General features: G+C 44.8%; 1 protein-coding gene and 1 long non-coding RNA gene across 17 annotated transcripts in view; one reads left to right on the top strand and one right to left on the bottom strand.

Moving 5' to 3' along the window:
• Positions 1–24,796, bottom strand: part of ZMIZ1 (zinc finger MIZ-type containing 1) — a 353,591-nt gene that overhangs the window by 244,407 nt on the left and 84,388 nt on the right. The gene's annotated exons all lie outside the window — the stretch shown is intronic.
• Positions 1–24,796, top strand: part of LOC308197595 — a 58,648-nt gene that overhangs the window by 12,899 nt on the left and 20,953 nt on the right. The window contains exon 2 of the long non-coding RNA XR_013953137.1: positions 1,672–24,796. This exon is cut by the window's right edge and continues 20,953 nt beyond it. This is a non-coding gene — a long non-coding RNA (uncharacterized lncRNA). The remainder of the gene's footprint in view (positions 1–1,671) is intronic.

Genomic DNA, 24,796 nt, shown 5'->3' with positions numbered 1-24,796 from the left:
TTGCTGGCACAAACACACAAAACAGCAGCCCACAACTCCCATTCGCAGGACGCAAAATAGACTTAGAGATGAGGTCTCTGTAATCCGACTGGGAAAAAAAAAAAACACAACTCAATTATTAGGTTTTGGTTGTAAAGCCTGCACCTATTGTAAAATAAATAAATAAATAGAAGCTTCTTGTAGACTGCCCAAGTGCCACTGCTCCAAATCCAAAATAGCCGCGAGCAGTGCAGGGAGCTGCCCCGGGAGCCTTGCAGAGCAGAGAACGTCTTCATCTCAGCATCACGTCAGTGCTGCCTGCCGCCTCCGGGAAGTGGGGAAGGGGATGGAGCCGGCGGCGGTGCTGGGAGGAGACCATCAAGGTCCTCACCGCGACTTGGACTTGCTTATTTTTCCTCTCTCCCTGTCAAGATCTACACCACACCCTTCCTCCCAGACCAGTCTCTGCGTATTCCTGCTCTGTTCCTTCTTCAATCAAATTCCCTGGACAGTTTTCTGTACAAAGAGGGCCATTAACTATCCTCGTTGCTATTGTGCTATTAAAATGACACGGCCTTTGTCCGAAGACAGCACAGTATGAAGAGCTTTATAGGCTCGTAACATTACCACCAATAAACTGAGACCCCACTGAGGACCTCCACAGTTTCTTGTTGAAGAAGTTGTACATAAAGCGGCAAATCCACAAATACCGCAAAGTGCTGCCACTTTGCTACCACTCAAAAGATTAATTAAGTTGAAGGGAAAAGCAAAGACAGGTTTTGAATCCCACACTGAACTTCTTCTTTGTCCTACAGAAGCAAGCATCTGAGTACCTGTTTTGTGTTTTTTTTTTCCCAGCAAAATCTCCCCTGAATAGCTCACTATATCTTAATGCCTGCATCAGATTCAGCCAACACAGAAAATCAGCTCTTCGCTTTGTATTTTCAATACTGCATTCACATGAGAGACACCTATTAATTTTAGGCTTTGCATTTTAATAAAACTATGAACTATTAGCTGGATAGTAGAGCATTTGTGGAAGGAATCATGTCTTCATTATGCACAGTGCCACGATCATATCTAGCTCCATGATGGCGACCAGAAGGTAAGCTCACAATACGCAGATTAATAAAACCAATAATGAGACTAAAATAGTGCATTCACATTACACATTGTTCATACTACCATCCACCAGAGCCAATCCTTTCAAGTGTAATAAAGTGAAGGTATTATAATTAGAGAGTTCATAATGCCATTTAATCAAGTGTGGAGCTAGAGCACAGTGGGTTGTATACCAAAGACAAAACCACATGAAGCAGTACAATGCTGAGTGCAGGAAAGGGCACACACATTCTTCAGGGAAAATAACAAGTTACTACAAAGCCATGTTTGTTTTCAAGTACTTAATCAAGAGAGTTTGCATACTAGGTAATTTTACATCGTGAAAATAAGTTATTTCATAAACAGCAAATGAAATATGACCACAAGCACATCTTTTGATTCCTGCAGACATAAAACGCCAGATTTGAGCTCTCAATTTGTAAATTAATTCTTCATAGTTTTATTGGAAGCATTAATTATACTTATTATATACTTTTATATACTTTATACTTCTTATAAGTACTTTTGTATTACTGCTTATTACTTACAAATTGCTTTACAACAACTAACCAATTTTCATGACACCTCTAGAAGTCTCCATGCAATGAAGCTGAGACAGGAGGACCCTGAGCTATCAACGACAGAAAAGCAAGGGTCAAGTAAAGTCATGAGTAAAACTGAGGACTTGTCCATAGAAGTACCAGCACCCGTGGCACACCCCGCGTGACGTGCTTCTCCCAGTGAAGATCAATGCTATTGCTGCTCCTTCCCCTCCCTTAAAACCAGACCGGGGACTACCCTGATCCTCTGCATGAAAGACAAAACTGAATCAAAAGAGTCCCTGGCAAGTGAGAAGCTCAGATGCCCACTCCTGTGTCATAGCCTGGCCTCCTGGCCACGCTGAGAGCTCTTGCTCACCTTCCTGCCCAGAGCCTGTGCCGTCAGCTGGCACCATGGGGAGCAGGCACGCTCCTTGGTGGGCCAAGGTGTCCACAGCCACTCTCTGGGGAAACACAGCAAAGACCACTCCTGGCCTAACAGCCCTTATTTTAACCATACCGTTATATTTTTAGGGAAACACCAAAAAAAAATTTCTCCATTTCTGGAGAAATTTCCTTATTTCTGGAGAAACTTGCTCAACTAACATGAGAATTCAGAAGAACAACCATCAAATGTTCCCAGAAAAACACTTAGGTTTTGGGGCACAAAGTTTACCATACAATTATTATTTATCTCATATAGGTGCGTCTAAGAAATCCCATAGGTATAAATTCCTTAGCTTGATCTGGATTTGGGGCCCTCAGTGCCCAAATGTGATCTTTCATTATAATACGTAAATACCAGTAACTATACCAAATGTATGTATCCAAGTTACCAGATAAGTCTAACTTGATGCAGCAGTAACTCTGGGAAAATTGAAGCAGAGAACTAATGAGGCAGCATGGAGCTTCAAAAAATTACTCTCACGCAAGGCAAGTGTCTTCAGACAGACGTGTTATTTAAAGATTTGCTGCACATATAACAGCACATTCCCAAATGCCAGCAGATCAAGAAATAAAAAGGTCTGAATTAAAACAGGGTCTGCTTCAACACCCATTAAGCATGTACCGAAGATGCCTGTTGCTTTAGCCAGCGTTGGGTCACACCCTCACCACTCAATTAGGCAAGTTTCATGCCTTTCAGCTTATTTTTGTGACAGTTGAACAGTAGCCATTCCCAAAACAGCAAGATGTGGCCTTCCATCTCCCTGGCTTCTCTTCATGGACAACAGCTCGACATGTAAGGACTGAAAAAATAATTTGCAAACCAGGAGTCAGCATTACCTTAATCTGTAGACTCTCACTCAACCTTTGTCACCTCCAGAGCAGCGCTGGGATCGGCAGCCTTTTATCTGAGCTTTACAACATTTCACAGAGTGGTTTCTTCCTTCCCTGCCCTTCATGCTCAACTCCTTTTTCATAATTGCATGGCAAAATGAATAAAGTCCAGAGATCACGTGCTTTTATCACTTAATCCCAAACAGCTCATTAAAGTATGAATTTCTATTGATTTTGTTGGGTCATTTACACATTCAAAATACTCGGGTACTCAAGATGTGTCAGAATGAGCATCCCAAAACTTACTCCAGCGTTGAGGAGAAATGAGGTGTCTTGTTTCTTCCTTTAAAAGATTAATTTATTTATGAATTAGGAAAATCATCCTGCTATCTGCACTCTAAAGGTATTCCTCGAAACATGGGAGCAGGCTTCATATGCATAAAACAAATACAAATTAAAATACACCAAAAAAATAGCAGGACACGTAGTTTAATCCTCACTCAGAAAAACACTAAAATCACAGCTTCGGTACGGATGAAAAGCAGGTCTACTCTTTGTTAGCGGAGATAAATGTTTGCCACCTTAATCTCTAACACGCCGTTCTTATGTAACTGTGGGGTGTATTCCCAGGCCAGTCTGTGGGAGATTTATCCAGACAATGTTAATCCTAGTGCCGAACTTCACCGGCATGAATCAAGCCAAAGCGCTGCAGAACATTTTAGCCACAAGCAGTAGCTCCCATCAGACGGGACACAGTCAAGATAAAAATCATGCTGTTCTAATATCCTCAGGGCTTTATCCTGCCAGCACTAACTGATAGCGCTGCTTATGAGAGATACTGGTAAAACACAGCAAGAGTAAGGACAAAAATGTATCTTTAATCCTTTATTGAAGCGAATAATTTCGATGAACGCCTCATCTCTAGTGTTTTTGATTGAAACTGTGCCATGACATTAAACTATTTAGACTCTGACTGGTTTCCCTGCTCACACACACAGCGTTGGTTCCACGAACGTCCCCCAGGACCATGTGCACCAAACACCCCACTTGCTGTACCGTTTACGGACTTCAGACGCCATTAGTCATGTCTGTCTTTTGGAAGGGCTGCAGGACCCTTGGTTTTGAAAATCAGGCCTTTGAAGATGTGAGCTGGCTAACTCAAAAACTCAGCACCCAAATCCAAACCCACAGGTCCTTATTCCCAGTACTTTTGATTTTTTTAATTAACTTCTTTTACAAGCATTTTAAGTATTAGCCCTTCCTTTGCACCGCAGCTCCTTGTCAATGCTTCAGTCAAAGTGAAAACCACAGTTGTTTGACATGGACTTAAGTTGTTTAACACCACTTTCAAATAAAGGGATGTTAAACACCTGAACGCATTGCATCACACTTATTTTTTTTTCCTAGTTGCTCTAATTTTCCCTAAGGCAAAACACTGGAATAATCACTTCATTGTTATATTTACTGACAATGACCCTCAGAAGGTGATAATATATTTATCCCATAAGATTACATTAGCCTTAATAAAACCTAATGGAAACACAACTAAATCCTCTTTCTTATCACTCATTAATTTCAGCAATCGCTATAACTTAACCGCTCAAAGAGCATTAAAGCCTGTGCAGAGAACAAATGAAAGAGAACTTGCGCTGCCTTTCACTTGCACTTTTCATCTTGCTCACTGAACAAATTTCGGGTAGGTAAAAGCAGAGGCCAAGCCAACAGGGGTGTGCAGGGCACCAACACAGGCAGGCAGGAGACGTCTGCACGGGACACGACCTGGGAAGCTCACGGTCCAGGCAAGACCGAACGGACGGGATGCAGCGAGCGGGAAGCTCGTAAAGGAAAACAAATACGATTATTATTATTATTGATTTACTTCTTGTTGACACTGCAGGAGAATGAAGTCTTTAGGTGGGATTTGAGCAGAGCAAGGCATGTTTCACAGGGAAGCATGTCTGACGTGCAGACGGCGACACCGGCAGAGGCGAGGAGACTCTCAGGGGAGAAGCAGGTGGCCAGAGCACCAGGACTCACACTGCTGGCAGAAGAGCCTTCTGGCAAGGGCACCTGCCTACAGGTGCTCACGTTCACCGTGCCCGGGGTCGTTCTGGCTAGCAAACAGAAGCGCACAGCTCTGGTGGAGAGCTGTCGTCTGTATTTCCCTATCTCGTGCCTCCTTTAGAAAGGAGAGGTCCTGACGTGAGGAATCAGACTAGCCCATAAACGAGCCAACTGTGCTGAAATCTGGTTTAACTGCACAGGTCAGGATAGCTCATCAGCCAGCTGCTCTGCGATGTACGTGTAACAAGACACCCGCAGCTTGCTGCCCCTCCAGTGTAATTGCACATCTTGTTCTTTGTAATCATACTTACCACTCAGACGCTGCTGCACAGACATGGCTAATCCTCACGGAGCCCACTGAGAGGCAGGCAGGAAAGGATCACCGTCCCCATTTCACAGATGGACAGAAATACACGCTACCTAAAGGAGTCGGCTACTGCCTGGAATAATCCGATGCACTTCTGCCGACCTGGGAGAACTCGGCCTCGCTTGTGCTGGCGGCCAGCTTGGCCAACAGAGGTCATTTGTCCCAAGCCACAGGGTGTTACTGCGGGATGCAGAAGGAAAACTCTCAGGACCCTGAGGGCAGCTGTATTCAGAGGTCACTGTATCATGTGAACTACCCAGTAAATACCTTAAATACCTGGGCTTTGTGTGTTATTGGTTTTTTGCCCTCCTCCCCCTTCCCCCCCCCCCCACCCCAACAACCTGTAACAGATTCTAGTTAAAAAGAAGTCATAATAAAGCTACAACTATTGTTATCATTCCACTGTGGAAGGAAAGAATCTCCCCACAACCTCATTAATTCCAACAACAATTACAATTATTAGTTATCGGCGGCATCCAGAACATAGCATGGCAGCTGGTGCCAGAGGAGAGACGGTTACTTGCAAGCCATAAAGAAACTTACAGGCCATCAGAAAACGAGACAAAAGCAGTGCACAAGTGACATGACATACACACAGTAAATAATACAATGAGGCGGCTGCACAATATATTTTTCTGTATTTGTTACCAGGCTACATACGTTATTCTCAAATACCATGGTAAAGCTGAAACTACCAGGATAGTATCTTACACGAGAGCTCTAAGAAAGGCCACTGGCTTCTAGCAGTGAAGTATGAGAGGACAGCCATGCTTTGGAGGTGAAATGAAGAGACAAGTGTCTGCCCAGGTGAAGATGGACGCACAGACATTGCAAGTGTCCGTGCGGGGGGAAATGCAGAGCAGAGCAGTGCCACGGCACGTCCAGGCCAGCAGACCTACTCAGTGCAGATGCTGTGTTTGGTACTTTCTGGGCAAGGCCCGTGATTTTTAATCCCAAATGGACAAAGAGCACGTCGTGTTACAACGACCTGCTGCACTCTGAGTGCGCAGGGTGCGACTGAGGGACTTTTAGAGTAGCAAGTATTTTCTTTTGAGCAGACAGCATACAAACGTACTTGCTAGTTGGAAAAGAGTTTCGGTAGTCATTTTACAAGCTTTTTAAGGTCTAAAAGATAAAAATCAAACTTAACTAGCTATCCCTGTATTTGAAATGACAAATTATCAACCACAATTAATAGATCAACCACCCAAACTTCCAAGACATGATGTCATGTGTTCTTTTAAACACTTCTGGTACACCTAAAATACATTTCCAATCTGTCTTATGGATTTCACATTGCTAGGAACTTTAGAAATTCAAAATGATTTCCTCAGTTTGGTTTAAGCAATCAACTGGCTCCAGAAGCCAGGGTTTTAAATAGAACGATGACCACGAGACCAATAGCCAGGTTGGGGCATTGACCCCAGCATTACTTTCAGACCCGTTGCTATTTCTCAGTCCCCCTTCAATGTACCGCTGCTCATCAAAACGGGAGCTACTTAGCTTACAACCCTGCACTGAAGTTGCTTCTCGCTAGCAGGAAACATTTACAAAGCCATTTTATATCACAGATTGATGTTTTAGCCAGGTCCATAGACAGAAGAAACATCAATACAGTGGCTAGCTAGATAAACTCTCCCCTCCCTCACATCCCTGGTCTTTACGCTGCTCCAAACCTTCCCATCTTTGGTCGTGTTCACTTCTTTTTGACTCTATGCCTTAACAAAAGGCAGCAATGCTATTTTTCATCCTCCTAAAAGGAATCCTCCCTAACCATTTTAGAAACTTAGGTGGGAGGGGAAAGACCGTGAGGTTTTACTCAAAACCCAAAGTACTTGCTGTCAATCTGAGCAGCCAACTGTTCCAGCCAGACCTTCCTCTGGTCAAGCACCAGCTACAGCAGAACATCTCTGTTCTCAGCCATGAACAAACACTTCAGTATCTGTTAATTTCATGCATCTTTCCAGAGAAAAAAAACGCATGATGTTTGCTTATCAGTCGCTTACTTTCGGGACCTTTGCTGAAGGATGAGCCAAGATTTCGTAGAAGACACTGCACTTCGTCTTATTTTCTGCTTGAAGATGCTAGCAGGATTCATTACGGTTAGTTAACGTTTCTGTACCTACATGTCAAGAAATATGGTTTTCTTCACCTTCAGAAGTGGATGCAGGATAAAATATACCTTACACAACTGAATTTAGAAGACATGGAGATGAATTATGTGGCACCGTGTATCCCAAATCCAACATTAAAATAAAAAATAACTGTTTCAGATAATCAATCCAGTTTGTTTACTAAGCTACCTGGCTACCAGACAGAAGACAGAAATATGAAGGGCTTTTATAGATTCACTGAAAAATAAAAATCCATTTTCTAGAACAGGTTTCACAATTCACCAACTCTTCCTTAGTTAAAAAGACAGCAGAGGGATTCTGTCTTTTTCCAGCCTTCTCTTACAGAGGCTCACAGTCAAAACACACTTCTCAGGATAAACCAACACGCCTGCTTACACTACCTTTCATGTTTCCACGTGCACAACTTGCCTACCAGTTTTTAGGGATTATGTAAATACTTATTAACATCATGTGGTTTCAACTGGGAGAAAATCCCTGATAAAATTGCTCACCAAATGACCTCTTATAGCTTTCCTTTAGCATCCAAGATTAAGCAAGAAAGTCTTGTAATGATATTTACTTTTTAACTAGTATTATTTCAAAAGGTAGGAATGCCCCATGAAAAATTTATATTTAAAGAAATCAGGTTGATTCTGCACAAACCACAAAGAAATTCAACAGACAAATCAGACAACAACCTCTAATAATCTAGTATCAACACACTTTAATGCCTCCAAATGAAGTGCTCGTCTGAACTGACCTCTCCACTCCCACCACCAAGCACGTGGTGGTGCTGAGATGGTGCTGAGCCACAGTACAGCAGGCACGCTCTTGGGTTATATAGCACTACTAAATGTGTTACAGATTTTATAGGCTTGTTACAAAGACACACACGTATGTTAGAGATAATTATAAGCCTAATAATATGAGGTAAGAAAGATGGACAGAGAATATAGTGTTATGCTCTCACAACATGAAAAGTTTTTTTTAAATGAAGTAATTCTGACTTCTCATTGGAGATCTGCAAACCAAAAACCATCAGTTATTTCAAAACGTGGAAAAAAAATGAAAAGAAGAAAGATCAAGAAAAGAAGAGCAGAGGATCAGAACCCATTCAGAGGTAACTTGGGACGCCCGATAACGCAAGCCAGCGCCTCCCAGCTCCGGCTGCCATGCCGCACTGGACGCCTGGTGCCAGCAGTGCCCCAGATCCAGCAGTGCAGCACGAAATGCCAGCCTTGTTTCGCGGCAGCAGGCAAGGCCAGCTGCCCCGGGAGCCCCAGCAGGGCAGAGCGGCAGAGCCCAGCCTGTCCACGAGCCCCTCGGGTGGGCTCAGAGCTGCAGCCACGCAGGGGGCCAGGGCGCACAACCCTCCTGCCACTGCTTCCTCACCTGAAGCAACATTTACCCAGCTCACACCAGAGCACTGAAAAGGTTAACTCATGTGTGCAAAGCGCTTTTAAAATGAAAGTGTGCTTTACTTCTCTCCTTTCAGCCACGGCAGTCATCCTCACAGAAATCCGAGTAGTAGCCGGGAGCTTCCTATTCAGCCAGTTATAAAAGTCACTGTTCTCCTGATAGCTCCGCCTGACCCACTTCTCCACCTCCCGCCTGCTGCAGCAGCATTTAAATGCCGAGGAGTTTATCAGTACAGAGCTGAAACGTTAAGGAGAGGGGGCCATATTAGCAGAGACAGGAAAAGCCAGAATTTATGACACAGAAAAGGCACTGCTTATCCAGATGAAATTTATTATAGCCCATTTGAGTTAAAATATCACATATGTATGAGGCCTTAATGAAAATGTAACCCAGAAGGGAGCGAGGAGAAAACAGGGCTGGCTGAACACACGTGCGGAAAGAATCCAATCCCGAGGGCTGGCCGGCAGGGACGTAACCCGCTTCGGGTCCGCGCGCCCCGTGCCAGCACCAGCGGTGTGAAAGCAGAGGTCCCTGTGGCCCTGAGAGCTCATGGGATGGAGGGAGCTGTGGAAACAACCCAGCAAAGGGAGGCATGTCGAAGGTTTCAAATCTATTCAGCGCTATGCGCTGCAGGGTAAAGGCAGAGCGCATCGCAGCTGGCCAGTGCTGCGTGTTTGTGCAGCAAGTAGCGAGAGAAAAACCTGAGCCCTGTGGGAAGCTTTGGGGGCTTCCCCGACAAAACCAGCAAATGACCATCTCCATCAAAAGGGCTCTTGCTACAAATAGATTAAAGCGAGTGGTTTCAGTCCGTGCGGCCCTTCAGAGGCAGCAGCTCTGGAGGCGGCCACGTCCCCCTCCCGTAAGCAGGGCACGGTTACCCCACTGCGTGCTGCGGAGCAGGGAGGAGGAAGGCAACGGGGCTGCCCTGCCCTGGTGAAGCAGAGCGCGAGCCTGGTCACAACCCCTTTCTGCCGAGGCTGCCAAGACAGGTGCACAGGCACAGACCTGCAGAAGATGTTCCCCAAGCCTAGCTGAGCGCCTGCTTTTCAGAGACGTCATCCAGCGGGGCTGCCTGCGCCCCACCTCGCCCCACCACGGGCCAGCCCAGCCGTGCACGGGGCAGCCCGCCCTCACAGCCCGCTGCTCAGCACAGCACAGAGGCAGCTCGCTCCTTTCACAACCCGTAAATTCCTTCCAAGACACCTTTCCCCTGTAGCTCACTTGGCAGATGCAACCCGTGTTGTACCCAGGCTTTGCTTAGTTCCCCAGCAGCGTTACAGCACAAACGATTTCAAATGCTGGATTCAGGATTTGGATTTCAGCATTTGAAGCGTCAGAGCCCCTACCAGCAGTTCCCTACGTCACCAAATGTCACTGTGAAATATTTACGTCCTAGACTGAATCACGATCAAGTGCTTCTGGACGGCCAAACAGCCCCCGTTAGCACCGATTAGCTGGGAAGCCTCGAGGCAGGGCGACAACAGATGCACGAGCCCCCACGGTGTCAGCACGTCGCGCACGGGCTACGTGCAGCTGAGGCTCAGCGACCAGGAGCAGCAGCTCCCCCCGCCAGGACTACGTCAACTGCTCTCCCAGCGAGGCCTCTCCTAGCCCTCACTGCTGTGCGATGCACACGGAAAAATCTGCCTTTATTTCTTCTCTTCGCTGAGGAAATAATTAACCCATAAAAGGTTGTACCGACAATAAAGGCTTAGACACAGACAAAGCAGCACTCGCGCTCCTGCAGAACACAAGACGGATGGTCGGGGACAGACAAACTTAAATCTAATTTCCTTCATTTTGAACCAAGTGAAAGATTTCCAGAAAATCCATATGAGGAGAGATACTAAATCAATACACAGGGTAAGTTTGGCTAATGTCCTTTTATGAGCCTCATACATTGTTAAAATTATGAGCTGTTACTAACAGCATTACCATTGAAATAAGTAAATACACGCATTATTCTTCAAGCAGAGCAAATTCATAAAACAAGAAATAAATTACATTTGCAACTAACATGAAAAAAACTTTGGGGGACGTATTTCTGGGCATCCAACGTGAACTCCCACTTCAGAAAGACTCACTTCTCCATCTGACACACGCACACGGGCTCACAGGTGTTGCCAGAGCTGTGTCGAACACACGGGACAGCGTTAGCAGCAACAAGGGGTAGAATTTAGAAAGTCTTGAAACGAATATGCCATAAAAAGAAATGAGTGTTGGCAGCTGAGCAGGTAATAAGCCTTATTAAAATGCAAATTAACAACATCGAAATTGTGTTTATGTTTTCACGACTATTTTGCAAAACCTAGCGTAGGCCTCCTATATTGAAAAAGTTCGCTTTTTGGACAATCATGAACATTCAGGTCAGTGCCAGCTAATGAAAACAAAGTATAAGAAACGAGATGGTTTAGCATGAGCAAAAAGAAAAGAAAAAAAAAAATCACCCTGTGTTTATCCTCCTGGAAGTTCCTTAATTCAGCATGATACTGTTATAGCTGCTTTGAGTTATCATACCAAATGTATAATTTCACAATGAGTTTCATTGTAAGCAATGTTTACATCTCCTGGAGCCTGGCAGCTATCTGAAAGCTACTCCTTTGACTCTTTTTCAGTTTTCAGGCATATTTTTAGCTTTTCTATCTACTGGCAGTATCTAGAATATGAAGGTTCAACAGCCAGTAGACAAAACAATTTTTCCTAGGCATCTTTTTTTGAAAAACTTCAATAGCTTGGCTTGTGATTTACAAACATCTTACATCCGTACGACTGTTTGGTGAGCAATGCCGCCTCTCCAGCCTGAGACCAGCACCCCAGTGATGTCTGCAGAGGGACTCGGCACCGGGGTCTCGCTGGCTGTGCATGGGGGCACCGCCTGCAGCTCTGCAGCCAAGCGGACGGCTCGTTCCTGGGCTCTGAATATTAGCAGCCTTTCTCAAGCTCCCACTCAAATAAGGAAGCACCCCCAGATAAGAGAAGAGGCACACACGCTCGCAAAAAGTAGGTGCTGTGATTTGCGCTAACGAGACAGAAATAGCAGCATGACTGAGCCCCAAGTACATGATATGACACGTGCAGCTGTCTAAATAGCTCCGCTGTCGGTGTCACTGTGCGCTAATGGCATTCCCTTCTGCTTGGCCTCATCTCTCCACTTTACACAAGAGCTTAAAAATTCAGGCACCTCCAGCTCCACCTAGACTGAGCTACTTAAATTTTAAAAAGCAGGAAAAGTAGCCATACAACTAGTTAAGATTCCACTTGTTTTGGAAAGGATTCAAGAAAGCTTGGATCATATGGCAAGAACCCAACCATCTCTTATTGCTAGAACAGTAGAAATGGTGGCAAGTTTTCATTTTCTTTCCATCCTTGTGAAGGTCTTTTTCAAAGGAAAAGAAGTAGGAAAGAAAAAGCATTCAGAGCTCCTGTGCAGCAACAATTAACACTGAAAAGAACAGCAGAGACCCCTCTAGCTGTTTACCTGTCATCTCCACAAGAAGATGCTTTACTGTTGAATCTGCTTTCCGGTGATATATCTGCACATGTTTTGTGCAGTTCTTTCATGTCTGAAATACCCAAGAACAGTTTCAAAGAAGTGAATGTGAATTACAGAAATATCCCTGGTGAATTACCAGTCTGGCACAGTTACACTATGGCGCTGTTATGCCCTGACTTTACAAACCTTTCTTAGATTTCAAGGGATGAGAAATACACTTTCTTTATTTTCATATTTATACTTGACCTCCAATAATGGCTTTGCAATCCCAGCACGCTGTGGTGGGTCCAGCATTCCCATCCCTTCAGTTCTTTCTTCACAGCACCCATGCAGCCAATAAGATGTTAAGAGCTAAAAATATCAGCCAAAAGACCTTTCTTCTCAAAGAGATTAGGCGTCCCTGCAACAGAATCTACTGAATGCTAGCAAAATCCAGATAAAACTATTTTAGGAGTTTGTGGGAGCATTCGTATTTTGTGAATTCTGGATACCGTCACACGAGCTTGGATTTAGATTTCAGCTTCAGATTCTAAAGTGGAACAAAATTTTGGACAGAGTCAAGAAATAAAAGAAAAGCTTATTTGTGATTTAACTGTGCTACCAGATTATTAAAAAGCTTACTAGCTAAACACGCACGCCACTTCTTTACTAAACAACACGAAGGGAGCTACAACAGTGAAGTATTCACCCTTCTTGTTAGCCTGAGACATTTCTAGGGAAATACAGGTCTTTCCTGGGCCACCCCTCATGCACCAGCTCTCGGACACTCAGGGCAAGGAGACACCAAGGGGCGCACCGGGCACTGCTGTGCCTTCTGCGTAGCCCCGGGTGACCAGCGGCAGCCACCTCCTCGCAGCCAGACACATTTCGGGTGCAGTGAGGACACACGTTCTCCTGTGGGCTTTTGTAGATAGAAAAGGAAATTTAGCTGGTCAGCACCAGGGCTTTTTACCAGCTTTAAATTCTCCTGAGAGAAAATCATTGCTTCAAAGGAAATTAAACCAAGACCTCAAAAGCAATGCGGAAAGATCACTGACACCGAAAGCAAGAACCTCTGTGCCAACACAATGGTAAAGCACTAAATAGGTTCAGAGCCCGCTGAAATTGAGCAGATTTATGGCTTACAGAGGCCTGATTAAAAAACAAACCACAACTATCTACCCTGCACATGGCTTACAGAACAGAGTACTGCCCATCGGTACAGGAGCAGCGGCTGGGCCACCCTAGAAGCAATCCCAGTGCTGTCCCCACGAGCCCGGGCTCTCTCCCTCGCCACCGCCCAAGGAAGAGGCACACACCTGGGCAGAAAGGATGGGGCGGCTGCAGAACGGCGAGTTCGAGGGAAACGCTAAACATCTGCGCAAATTAATGAGTTCAATTTAATTACCTCCCAACAGAAAGATTAAACGGGGTGCAACTGGTGATATGAAATCGTCCTAATGGGTTCCACTGTTTGAATCTACTGCTCATCAAATTGAATTGATTTTTAAACAGTGGAAATTCAAACATCTCCCACGAGAAACTAACACAATTCCCATCTCAATCAAATGCTTTGTAATAGTTACATATAAAATGTGTTTTTTGAAGAGGGCAAGTCGATTAATTCTTCCTTTTTCATTCCTATAGCAAAGCTGGCAAATTGATAGTATTATCAGAACAATGCTGGCATACCGGCACTAACTGGGGATGAGAAGTGTACAAGCATACTATGAATAGCATTTTGCAAGTAACTCAAAGTAGTGTTTTTTTTAAATAAAAGCAGTTCCTAGCAATGTTGAGTGCTTAAAATGGTAGGACAGTTAGGGTACTGTTAAATTATAATCCCAGTCCTCCAGAAATAAATGTACAAGCCTGTGAACAACCTGAAAGTAATTTAAGATGGCAATTAATTCATATTTGATAGTGTGTTCCCGAAGTAAAGACATTACAGCCTGCTGTTGATTTTGTGCATCCTGAGCTACGTTAAGCACACCTCAATTCTGAATGCACCACGAATCCTTTCAAGTGTTTCCACTTGGGCATGAACAATTTTTGAGCAAAAAATCACTACCGAATTCAAGGAAGTCCCAACTTCGTCAGAAAAACCGACCATGTATTTAAATAAAAGAAATCTGTTGTACACAAACAATCTCCATCATTTCACATGAATTAAATAAGATTTTTACATAAAACACAGAAAATGTCACACAACTTTTTGGAGAAAGCTTTTTGCTATCACCTCCGAAGACAGGCAACTCAACATCAACTATTTCCACTTCATTTCATCAGAAAAAGATTTAAAAACACGGATCTGGGGCTGAGATGCGGCCTGACTGGTCCTTTCTCCCAAGTGATTAATGGTCTGCCAAAAAAAGAGTGCCTTTATCCACTCAGTGGGCAAGCAAACATTTGCCAGGACAATTGGTATCTATGCAAGAAAGCCACGAACTGAACGGTCATCCTGTGTTAAATAGCAACTGACATTTTAAATGAAACCCAAGTGCTGTCAGTATCACAGGTTCACTGAACTGGAGCAAGCGAGAGAGGGCAGAGAGCAAACAAAATAGCTGGATGTCTTCTCAGGGGCAGTTCTGTTTAATTTTATTTTTGCTAATCGATATCGTAACAATAAAGCATTTCCAATATTGGTTTTGTGTAATTCTTCTTCATTAAATCATACTTGCATGAAAGGAAATCAAACTCGCGCAGCTTTCGAGCAAGGCTCTGTTCCACGTGACATCAAAGACTCAAGCAGGAGGGGAGAAGAGAGAAGAAAAAACACCCTGCACAATGTTAAATACCTAACAGGAGATGACAAATCCAATGGGAATTCCTGTGGTAAAAACATAATTAAAAACTTGATTGAAGTTAAACAGAATTTACATAACACTGCAAATTAACTTTACGCTGAAAGTATTCACCGTGAAAGCAATAAAAAGGCATTTCATTAGTAATCTATATTTAACCAATACGTACAATAGAGTTGTTCTAATGAGAAGCATAGGGTTTTTAATAACAGCAGCTTCCAATGGCTGTCAAGAGACATCGCTATCACCGAGACTTCTGCACATAAACCAACCATCTTTGGCAAAACCACGTGTGGCTTGTAGCCACGAGACTAAGCACAGGTCGTTGCTGTACAGCTTCTGGCTATAAATTAGCTGCCTTTAAACACCAGCACAAAGCCCTGTGCTACATGTGGGCATTCTCACTTCTCACGAAGCAACAGCCTGGTTTCGGTGGAATCAAGATTTCCATTTTTCTTAGAGTCTTCTTTCTAAATACTCTATTATTCTTAAAGTTTTCAGGAGCACACATCTGTTGCTATGACATTTCATTCTAATCTCTTTAGGGACCCAGACTATTTGCCGTAGTGATGAAGAATCGCACTGCAATCATTAACCAAGTCACATAACACATTACTACTGGTAAAATAACAATAATGGAAATCGTAGTAACAGGACTGCATAAACCACTCAAACGCACACCATTCATCACCAAAGGCAAGAGTCGAGGCACACACAAGAAATGTACTATTACAATCCCGGGCTGAATAAATTCCTACAAAACATGATGGAGAATGCAAGTCCAGTTTATCACAGATTTCAGAGGGAATTCAGAAAAATCTCATTCACTTGAAGATTTGTCACTGCTCCCTTATCACAGAGAAAAAAGTTTCTGCCTTTTCAAGCCACAGATTCCTTGCAAATTCTGCTGAAAGGTTAGCAGACTTGTGGCAACAACCCTGTCTGGTCACCTTTCAGAAATAATCCCATAGCCTCTGCAGCTCAGCTAACCGCAACCCTAAACCCCTGTAGTAAAACCATAAGGGTGGTTTAGGTCAGTAAGATTTCCGTATTTTTACTTTTCAAGCAAGCGACAAACTTCAAAATTTCAAAGAATGACAAAGCCACCCACAGATGCAGGCAGGCACTCCTTGGGCTCTTGGACTAGGACTGGGTTCTCAAGACTTAAGTGGCAGCTCGGTGCCGATCTCTACCTTGTCTCTACTCAAAACTCTCCAGGCGACAGGGAAAGAAAAATAATCAATTAAGTGAAAAAAAATTGATCAATATATTTGCAACAAATGCTAAACATACTTAAAGGTTTCTTATGATGGACTTTTTGTACCTGACCCAAGTATTTTTATACCTTTCTTTTTGATGTCTGCTATGTATTTTGACTACTTTAAAGTAATGTCTAATAAAATAAAGTAAAATCAACAAACGCAAGATTTGTTCTATGTCTTGGAATAATCAACAGAGCTTCACAGGAAAGGAGGCACTAGATACTATGAAACTATGATGTTGAAATAATGCTACTGTAATTGACAGACTCTAGGATATTCACAGACAAAAGACATGATTTCTCTGGTTGTAACAGGCTTCCAGTTTATATAAAACGACTTGTGAAATGGCTATAAGCGAGATGATTTATTTCCCAAGGTGCTGCACACACAAGCCCCAAGAGTAGGAATGGAGGGAGACGCTCTGCAGAATATCCCAGAGTTTATTGCATAAAGAGCTCCTCTGAAACGGGTGGAAGTGTGGATTCCAGCCTTTTCACTTAGGGCAGGAACACGGCATTCACAAACCATTTGTCTACATACACAGCCCCCAGTTTCATGGATCTAGATTTTACAAATCAGCATTTTTATTTTTCTAAGCCATTAAAAGGAAAAAATAAATAAATTATACAAATGACTGAAACATGTTTTCTCAAACTGAGTTTGTTTTTTTCATGTCAATAAGAAAAAACACGCAAATGGCATTTCATCCTGTTTTGGCTGCTGAGGTGAATTAAAAATATGTACGTGAAGAGATTAATTTCCTCATGTTTGTCGACAATTTGGTAGATAACATTTGTCGAATACTTGTAAATCATACCAGTTTTGCTTTTGCTATCAAAAAATAAAAGGTCTATAATTCTTTTTTTCCCCTAAAATCTGCATTTATTTTTAAGAAAGAACAAAAAACAAAATCAAACAGATCAACGCTATCTTTCCTGTGCATATGAATACCAGTGTGGCCTCCACTATTTTTGTTTTGGAGTAGAAAGGAGACAGCTAGCTTACAAAGCTGATGATACTTGCTAGCCAGCGTTAACTATGACAAAAGGCAACCTCAAATAAAATAAAAGTAGTACCGTAAAGGTGACAAACTAGCTGGAAGAGCAACCCATCGCACTGACCCAGCAGACACTGAGCAGAAGCACGCACGACATTGTTCCAGTCACCTAAAATGTCACGTTACATGTTGCTCCTCCGCTAAAGTTTGCACACAAATTCCAGGTTTCAAATTTTTCATGCAGATTGTACCCCAAAATTATCTCGCAGGCACGTAAGACGTGCACATTTCACAGGCTTTTGCATGGCACTGAACGAAGTAAGGTCATCTTGCTTCCCACCCCTTTAGCACAGGGCAGGAGGGGGCCGCAGTGCCCCCAGGCAGGTGTAAGCACCCCAGAGCCCCCAGGCCGGTGGAAGCAGGGGCAGCAGCAGCACGGTGCTCCCAGGAGCAGCGGGCTGGGCTCTGCGGCTGGCAGCGGCAGGAGGAGGCAGCACATTGTCCGCACGCTCACCCAGGAGCCGTGACCTCAGGAGAAAGGAATTGCCCCATCAGTTCCGAGAAGCGCATCGGCGCAGCAGAAAGCTAGCTGCACTCGGTGCTTTTCCTTTTTTAACAGGATGTATTTATACCCCAGAGAACGCGGCTCGCATGCAGCGCTGAGCCGGGCCGGGAAGCCTGCGCTCTCACCACAGACGGCACAGAGAAGGCAGATGTTCCTAAAAGCCTTTTTTCCATGCCAGGCATATCCTCTACCTGCGGGACAATACACAGTCTAAAGGGAATGCAGGACTTTAGGGCTAAGGGACGTAATTAGAGCTTGCTAGGAGAAAAAAAAAAAAAAGCATTGCAGTGAAAACTATGGGCCCAGCCGAATGTGCATGTCCATTGTGCTATGCACTGTGCAAATACACGAGCATGAAACAACCTTTACTTCTAAAGGCTTGTAATTATTTCAAAAAGCTTATAATTCAATGAATAGACAAGGAAAAATGATCCATAACATTTTTTAAGGCTACATAAAAAAATACAGATGCCCAGAATACACTAACGTGGGGATTTTGGTAAAGTTCTTACAAACTTGGTCTTTGGACAACAGCTAGCAAACACTGTCAGGCAGTTTGGAACTGGAGACAGCCACGGCCATAAGATGACAGCACATATGTTTGGAAGAAAAATGTAGAAGGAGGTGGCCTCTGTACCACCATACCTTTTAGTCCTAAAGCTGTACCAGTTCACACTGAACAGCTCAGCTGCACCTGCAGAGATAGCCTAAAAACCGAAATTGAACACTGCCTTCTCACACATCAAGTGCTCAAGAAAATCCTGTTGTAAAGTGTGTGTCTCTGAAGCAGTCAGAGAACGCACACACAGCACATGGCACTTGAAGTGATTCCACATGAAACTGAGTACAAAGAGAGAAGAAATATAAAATTCCTTTCTGAAACAAATGAACAAGAGGACACGATGGGCTAGGTCGTACAACCATCACCTCATTTGAGGCGGCCTTATCCCAGGCAGCCACTTCTCAAGGAGCACAATGGAAATCCAGTTCCCAGTGGCTCTGTAAATTGTTTTCCTGCTCAAGATGGCAAGCCCCAAGGACTAACAGAATCCAGCATACGCCAAGCTCACTCTTGGCACAAGCGTTGCCAAACACCCCAGCTTTCTATCCTTCCTATACCGGGAGAAAAGAAGAGGTGATCTAGGAAGTCTTCTGCCATAAACACCTACTCGTGCACTTGACAATCTGAAATGATCGCAACCCCTCCACACCTGAGGCGGCCACACTGCAGGAGAGCAGGGACCTGGGCACATTAGGAAATCCTGGACTTCTGAGGAGATTGTTACTTAGCCTAAACATTATTAGATGTTTTTTGATTCTCTTAAACCCATCCTGCCTGAAATGAGGACAGAAAGTATTAGTCCTGTGCCCTTATTGAGCCCGAGCACCACGGCTTTCCTCTCCCTTGGTTCAGCTCGAAACACGAGGCATCTCCAGCAGTGTGCCCGACGCTCATAGCACCGACTGAATTCAGAGGACCCGAGAGGAGGTGCCTGGACTCCTCATCAGTATAAGCACACAGCCGTTCCCCTTTACCTGGCCCCTGCCTTACACAACCACTTGTGACCCTTAGGGCAGTGCTGCGTGCAGTCAGAGCTCTCCGCAGACAGTGGCTCACAACCAGCTCCACGTGTGCACAAGCAGCGAGGTCAGGGCCAGCCACCACCTACACCCAGCTATCTTTACAAGCACTTCGTCTGAAGGCGAAGGCAAGTTTTCCAAAAGCACAGGCAGTAGCAGAAATCGAAGTCGAGCCTGGTGATGCTCTTGACGCCGGCCCTGAGAGGCACGGGGTGTCCCGCAGCACGGCCAGGCTCGGCGCGCAGCCCGCGGGGTGCACGCTCCCCTCTGCCCCCGGGCCCAGCAGCCGCAGACACCGGGCAGGTGTAACACCAGGGCACAGGGGAAGTGCAAACCGAATGCTTCTGCAATTTCCTCATGGAAAGAGGAAGGCGGCTTCACCTTTCAGCCTCACGGCACTTGGAAACACACTACCTGTTTGTTTTGAGTCACTTGATGGACGCTATTGCTAAAAGACGTAGGCTGAAAACAAATAGATCTTGCATACCAAATCGCTCACACACCAGACAAAAATAGATTTTTATAGAAAACATAAATATGGGTTAGAAATAGTGAGAGAAAACAAAAACTGTTCCTTCAGAAGACAGATCTATCTCCATCTTTCTGTGCAGATAATCTGTATTTTCATTTAATGATGCGTTGCACAGCTAAGATTTTTTTTCACAAACTGAGAAAAACTGGTTTAAGTCACTTGCCAGCTTTTATTTAAGAAAAACAAAAAGTAATCTGTCATCTCCCAAGCTGTTAGCCACCATAACAGGGAGAGGCCAGTATTCTTAGCTGCGCAGGCAAAGCTTTTGCTGTCTCTCCCCAGCCCAGAGTCATCTCACCCACCAGCCACCTCCAGAGCTGGACTATGACCTGCCATTAACTTCTCCGCTCATCATGAATTGCTCCGAGACTCTCGTTTTTTTTACTGACACTGTGTGTGCTTCTACACACATGAACAGACACATTTACATGCACGCCGCATGGATTTTAGACAACACTCACAAATAAAAAATATGCTAGTGACGTGGCATCAAACCATTTACAAACACACTCTTCCCACTTTCAACAAACTTACTGGAAATAACATCAACTCAGCAGTCTTTGGGAAGTGAGAGTATGAGTTAGTACATGTTACCTAACCCAAAATGTCTTCTACAAATCTAGTAATTGTAGTTAATTGCATATACAAAGGTCACTACTAAAATCCTTACAGTTTTATATTTCAACAGTAATTCTTGCATTTAATGTAAGGAATAATATCCCAACATTAATTACCTGCAAACAGCAACACTGCACAGATTTTAACAGGGTGCACTGGCAGCCATGCATACTTTGGCCATTTTTACATCATGTTATATGTATCCAGGGGAAAAAAATAACAAAAAGTCCAAAACTCACAATCCCTTTTTGTACTCTGCGTAAAAATAAACGAGATCTAGTTGTAAAGCTGAGTAACTTCTAGCTATATAAGAGGAAGCGGGAGCCATAGCAGAGGCTGCACACCAGCCCTGTAGCTAGCCAGAGCAGTGACACAACAGGACAGTTCACAAAAACTAAGACTGAGCCAAAAACACTTGTTTAGGAATTACTGCACGATTATAATACCATAACAGTGCATCATCACAACCTAGTAAGAGGGCCTAAAGTTTTCGTACGGCTGCAGCAGAGGAAGGGGCTATTTATCCCATAATGATCCTGGCTCCCCCAGCTCTAATCTGCAGGCCAGACTTACAAACCAGAACTGACAGAAATGCCACAAGAGATGAAGCAGATTGGGTGACTACTATGGAAGAGACCACAACAGGGTTGCTTGCTTATTAAAGGGACAAATATGTTGGCATCATTGCCTAGGCTTTAAAAAGTCTGTTCTGTTAAGAGGCAAGGCATAAAGGAACACTTGGAGAACCAAGAATGCTTTTAAAGCAAGAAATGGAAAAACCTATTGTCTCCCAACATCAAGTGGGAGCGTTTGCAGTTTTGACACACTGAGCTTACAAGGTCAAATCCAGTTCCATCCACTCCCGTGTTTTCACTGACATGCTGAAAAAATACGTCCCTGCCTGCCCTTTGGGCCTAGCACTTAAATATTTTAAGGACCTAGAAATGCATCCCACATTCACAAAACCACGTAGCATTGACCTTCTGTAAGAGGAGGAGAAAGTCCCCTAGCTGGTACACGAGCAGCAAGCTGAAACAGCACCTTCCAGCGCGATGCTGCCATGTTAGCCTTTGTTGTTACAGAGCAGACATGGAGTTAAATTTAAAAATAAAGGCGATACACCGATCCACTCTGAGTGAGTGCAGTGTGTGGAGAAGCTCTAACGCGCCTCTGCAGGCTCAACTGAGATAATGAAGCTGACTCCCCTCGTCTCCCTGAGTTTAGAGGAGACGCATCAAAGCAGAGTGGAAACGATGGGAAGAACGCCTCAAAATGCCGACGCTTTGAAAAAACCCAGCACTATAAAAAAGCTAAGTGTAACTATTACTTAAACTGCCAGCACTGGTTTAGTTTTCACCCAGGACAATAAAACCTCCCGGTTTCATTTTTTCCAGTTGCACAAGAACCGCGCGGGAGGAAGACACATCCTCTGACCGAGATGCCCAGCGGGATGGAGGGTGCAGGAGGCGGACGAGGGCTGGGGGCGAGGGGAAGCAGGCTGCGGGCGAGGAGCTTGGCTGTCCTTGGCCAGATGGGTTTACCAGGCTAAGTTCAGGCCTGGACGGCACAGCTGCAGGTTATAAACGAGTGGCATCCCCTCGGGGAAGCCAAATTCCAGGAACTTGGAGCAGCCGGCGCCCCCAGCTCCCCGGTGGGTGCCTGGACCAGGACTCGGCAGCGGGGACGAGCGCTGCTTTATGGGAGCATGGTAAATCAATTTCGTTCTTTATTTCCACTGCTGAATATTATTACGTTCCCTCCACGGCTTTTACAAATGTTTGCCTTGTATCATAATGTATTTGCCAGAAATCAATGGTCTCTTATCCCTGCTAACTAGTAGCCCATGTCAGCACCCTCGCAGCTTGCAGATCGACTAGCGCTGCCCGCCGCATCCAGAAGAAACTGGTTTCTTACTTGTCTCACTGCATACAAATCCTTGGCCAGGAAAGCAGAGATAAATACACCTATTTCAAGGTAGCTGCCAACAACTTGTAAATCAAAGACTCTGCCTTGAAATATGCTTTTCCATTGAGCAAGTGTGGAGGGACCATTACAGGCCCTCATTAAAGATACAGCTCATACCAGGGATATGAGCAGTTGGAGCTGCCTCCTCAGGATGTATTAGGGACGGTTTGCTCTTATGGGAATTGGAAGGAAGGGAAAGATGCTCTTACACAATTCAAATGGCAGCAGCGAAAATTACTACGTAAATACAAGTAATATATAGAGGGCCAGTTGTAAAAGCTGCTGCACATGACATCTATGTAGCTGTTTTAAATATGATGCATTTTTACTTTACGTGAGCAGAATGAAAGCAGAAGAGACACCATGACTGCAATGAAGACATGGAAGGAAAAATAAAAAGAAAGACATGGTACTCTATATCTGTCTCATATCTTTCTCCACAAACTCACTTTCTTCCTCTATCAGCCTTTTGCTGAATCATCCAAATTCCAGGCCGCAACCTTTGCTCCAAAACTCAAGCCAAGCTCCCTAGAAATTCCTGTTATGAATTCTTAAAAAGTTTGTAATTATTTCCTTCGTGCTACTGAACTTCCAAAAGCAGAACTAACCTTTTCGGAAGCATCTCTATACCCTCTTATCCTCCATGCTCTTTACAATTTCTTGTTGCTCGGATTAAAGGAGTTAACAGCCATCTTTTCACCTTCTCTGGTTTCCATTTATGGTTCATCCTCCCAGGACACCGTGGAAGAGCTCATCTGGATCTCCCAGTGGGCAGCATCCAAAACTGGTCTCCAGACCCATCCCAAACCCCATCCTGCCTTGACCACAAGCACGGGTGTCACATGGAAGAGCCCCACCAATGCTGGCTTTCTGAGCTTCCGACTGCGGCCGCTGCCCTTACCGAATCGGTGACGGAGTGTCTGGTGGCGGGGCCTCAGGGCGGCCCGAAGAGCTTTCGCAGGAGGAACTCACTCATCAACCAGAAGAGAGAAAATCTGCTGTGGGAAATGGCAGCTCCTACTGGGAAATAAGGGACTCCAGAAGGTCCCTTACACCACATGTGCAAGTAAAACCCCTTTTCTTTCCCATAAACACAGGCTGTATTTTGGCCTAAGCTCCTAAGACTACACCAAGAGGTGGTACCAGAATTAAACCAGCCAAGAAGTCCACACGAGCGGAGCTCCCTGTTCCTCAGCAGCATCGAACACAAAGCCAAGTGTAGATTTGACACACGGCTTCACGCAGAAGTGCAGCTGCACGACTTTTACCGGAGACCAGCCCCAGTCCGGCTGCAGCACCGAGGGATGCCTGCCATCAGCGTGGTGTGGACATCACCGTGCCCAGCGCCTACAGCCGTGCTCACCCACCTCGTCACCTCCTGCAACATCAACAGGAGACAAGCACCCCGTGCACAATGGGTCCCTTGCAACCACTGCACTGCTCCAGGCCAGCCGTTAAGGAAAGGAAGCATCCACTTGCAGCTCCTGTGAGCAGCCCCCCCCCGCCGTCCCCCTCTGCACTGCAGGCTCATACTCTTCTGCCAGTGGTCAAATGCCAGTTTCCACTGGTAGGACCAGTAAATGTTAGGTTTGCAATGCCTGGCTGGTGCAAAGAGAATAACAGGCTCGCTGACAGGCAGCCCAGGCTTGGCAGCACAATCCGGCAGCCCAGGAGCTGCGCCGAGCGGTGCTGGACCCGCCAGCCCAGGCTCAGATTATAGCTCTGCAAAGCCATAAAACTGCTTCTGCGGGGGAGAGCCATCATTCAAACAGCGGCCTGAGATAAACCACAAGCTGATGACTGTCACAGTCCCTTTGACACCGACACTTACCATCTCCCCGTGTTTACAGACTAATCAGTTTAGCCTTCCCAACTGGCTGCATGCGCGGCAGCTGCTCATAATGGCTCGCATTTTCTTAAAGCCTCCCAGAGCAGACACCCAGGGCTCTGTGATTTCCTCCGCTCCTCCAGCCCAGATTGCCAGAAGGAGAGAAAATAAATTTGTTTTCACGATTCCTGAATCATGGAGAATCCGTACTCAATTCTAGCAAACACTCAGGATTTGCTGTTTTTAAGGAACAGCCTTCCATTTAACCTGAAGTTAACAATTACTGCAGTAAAAATGCTGTTATGGAA

Source organism: Anser brachyrhynchus, assembly GCF_964034855.1.
Source record: "Anser brachyrhynchus genome assembly, chromosome: 6".
NCBI classification, from domain to species: Eukaryota; Metazoa; Chordata; class Aves; order Anseriformes; family Anatidae; genus Anser; species Anser brachyrhynchus.
Note: the sequence above shows the minus strand (reverse complement) of the source record. Positions and strands in the feature narration are given on the sequence as shown.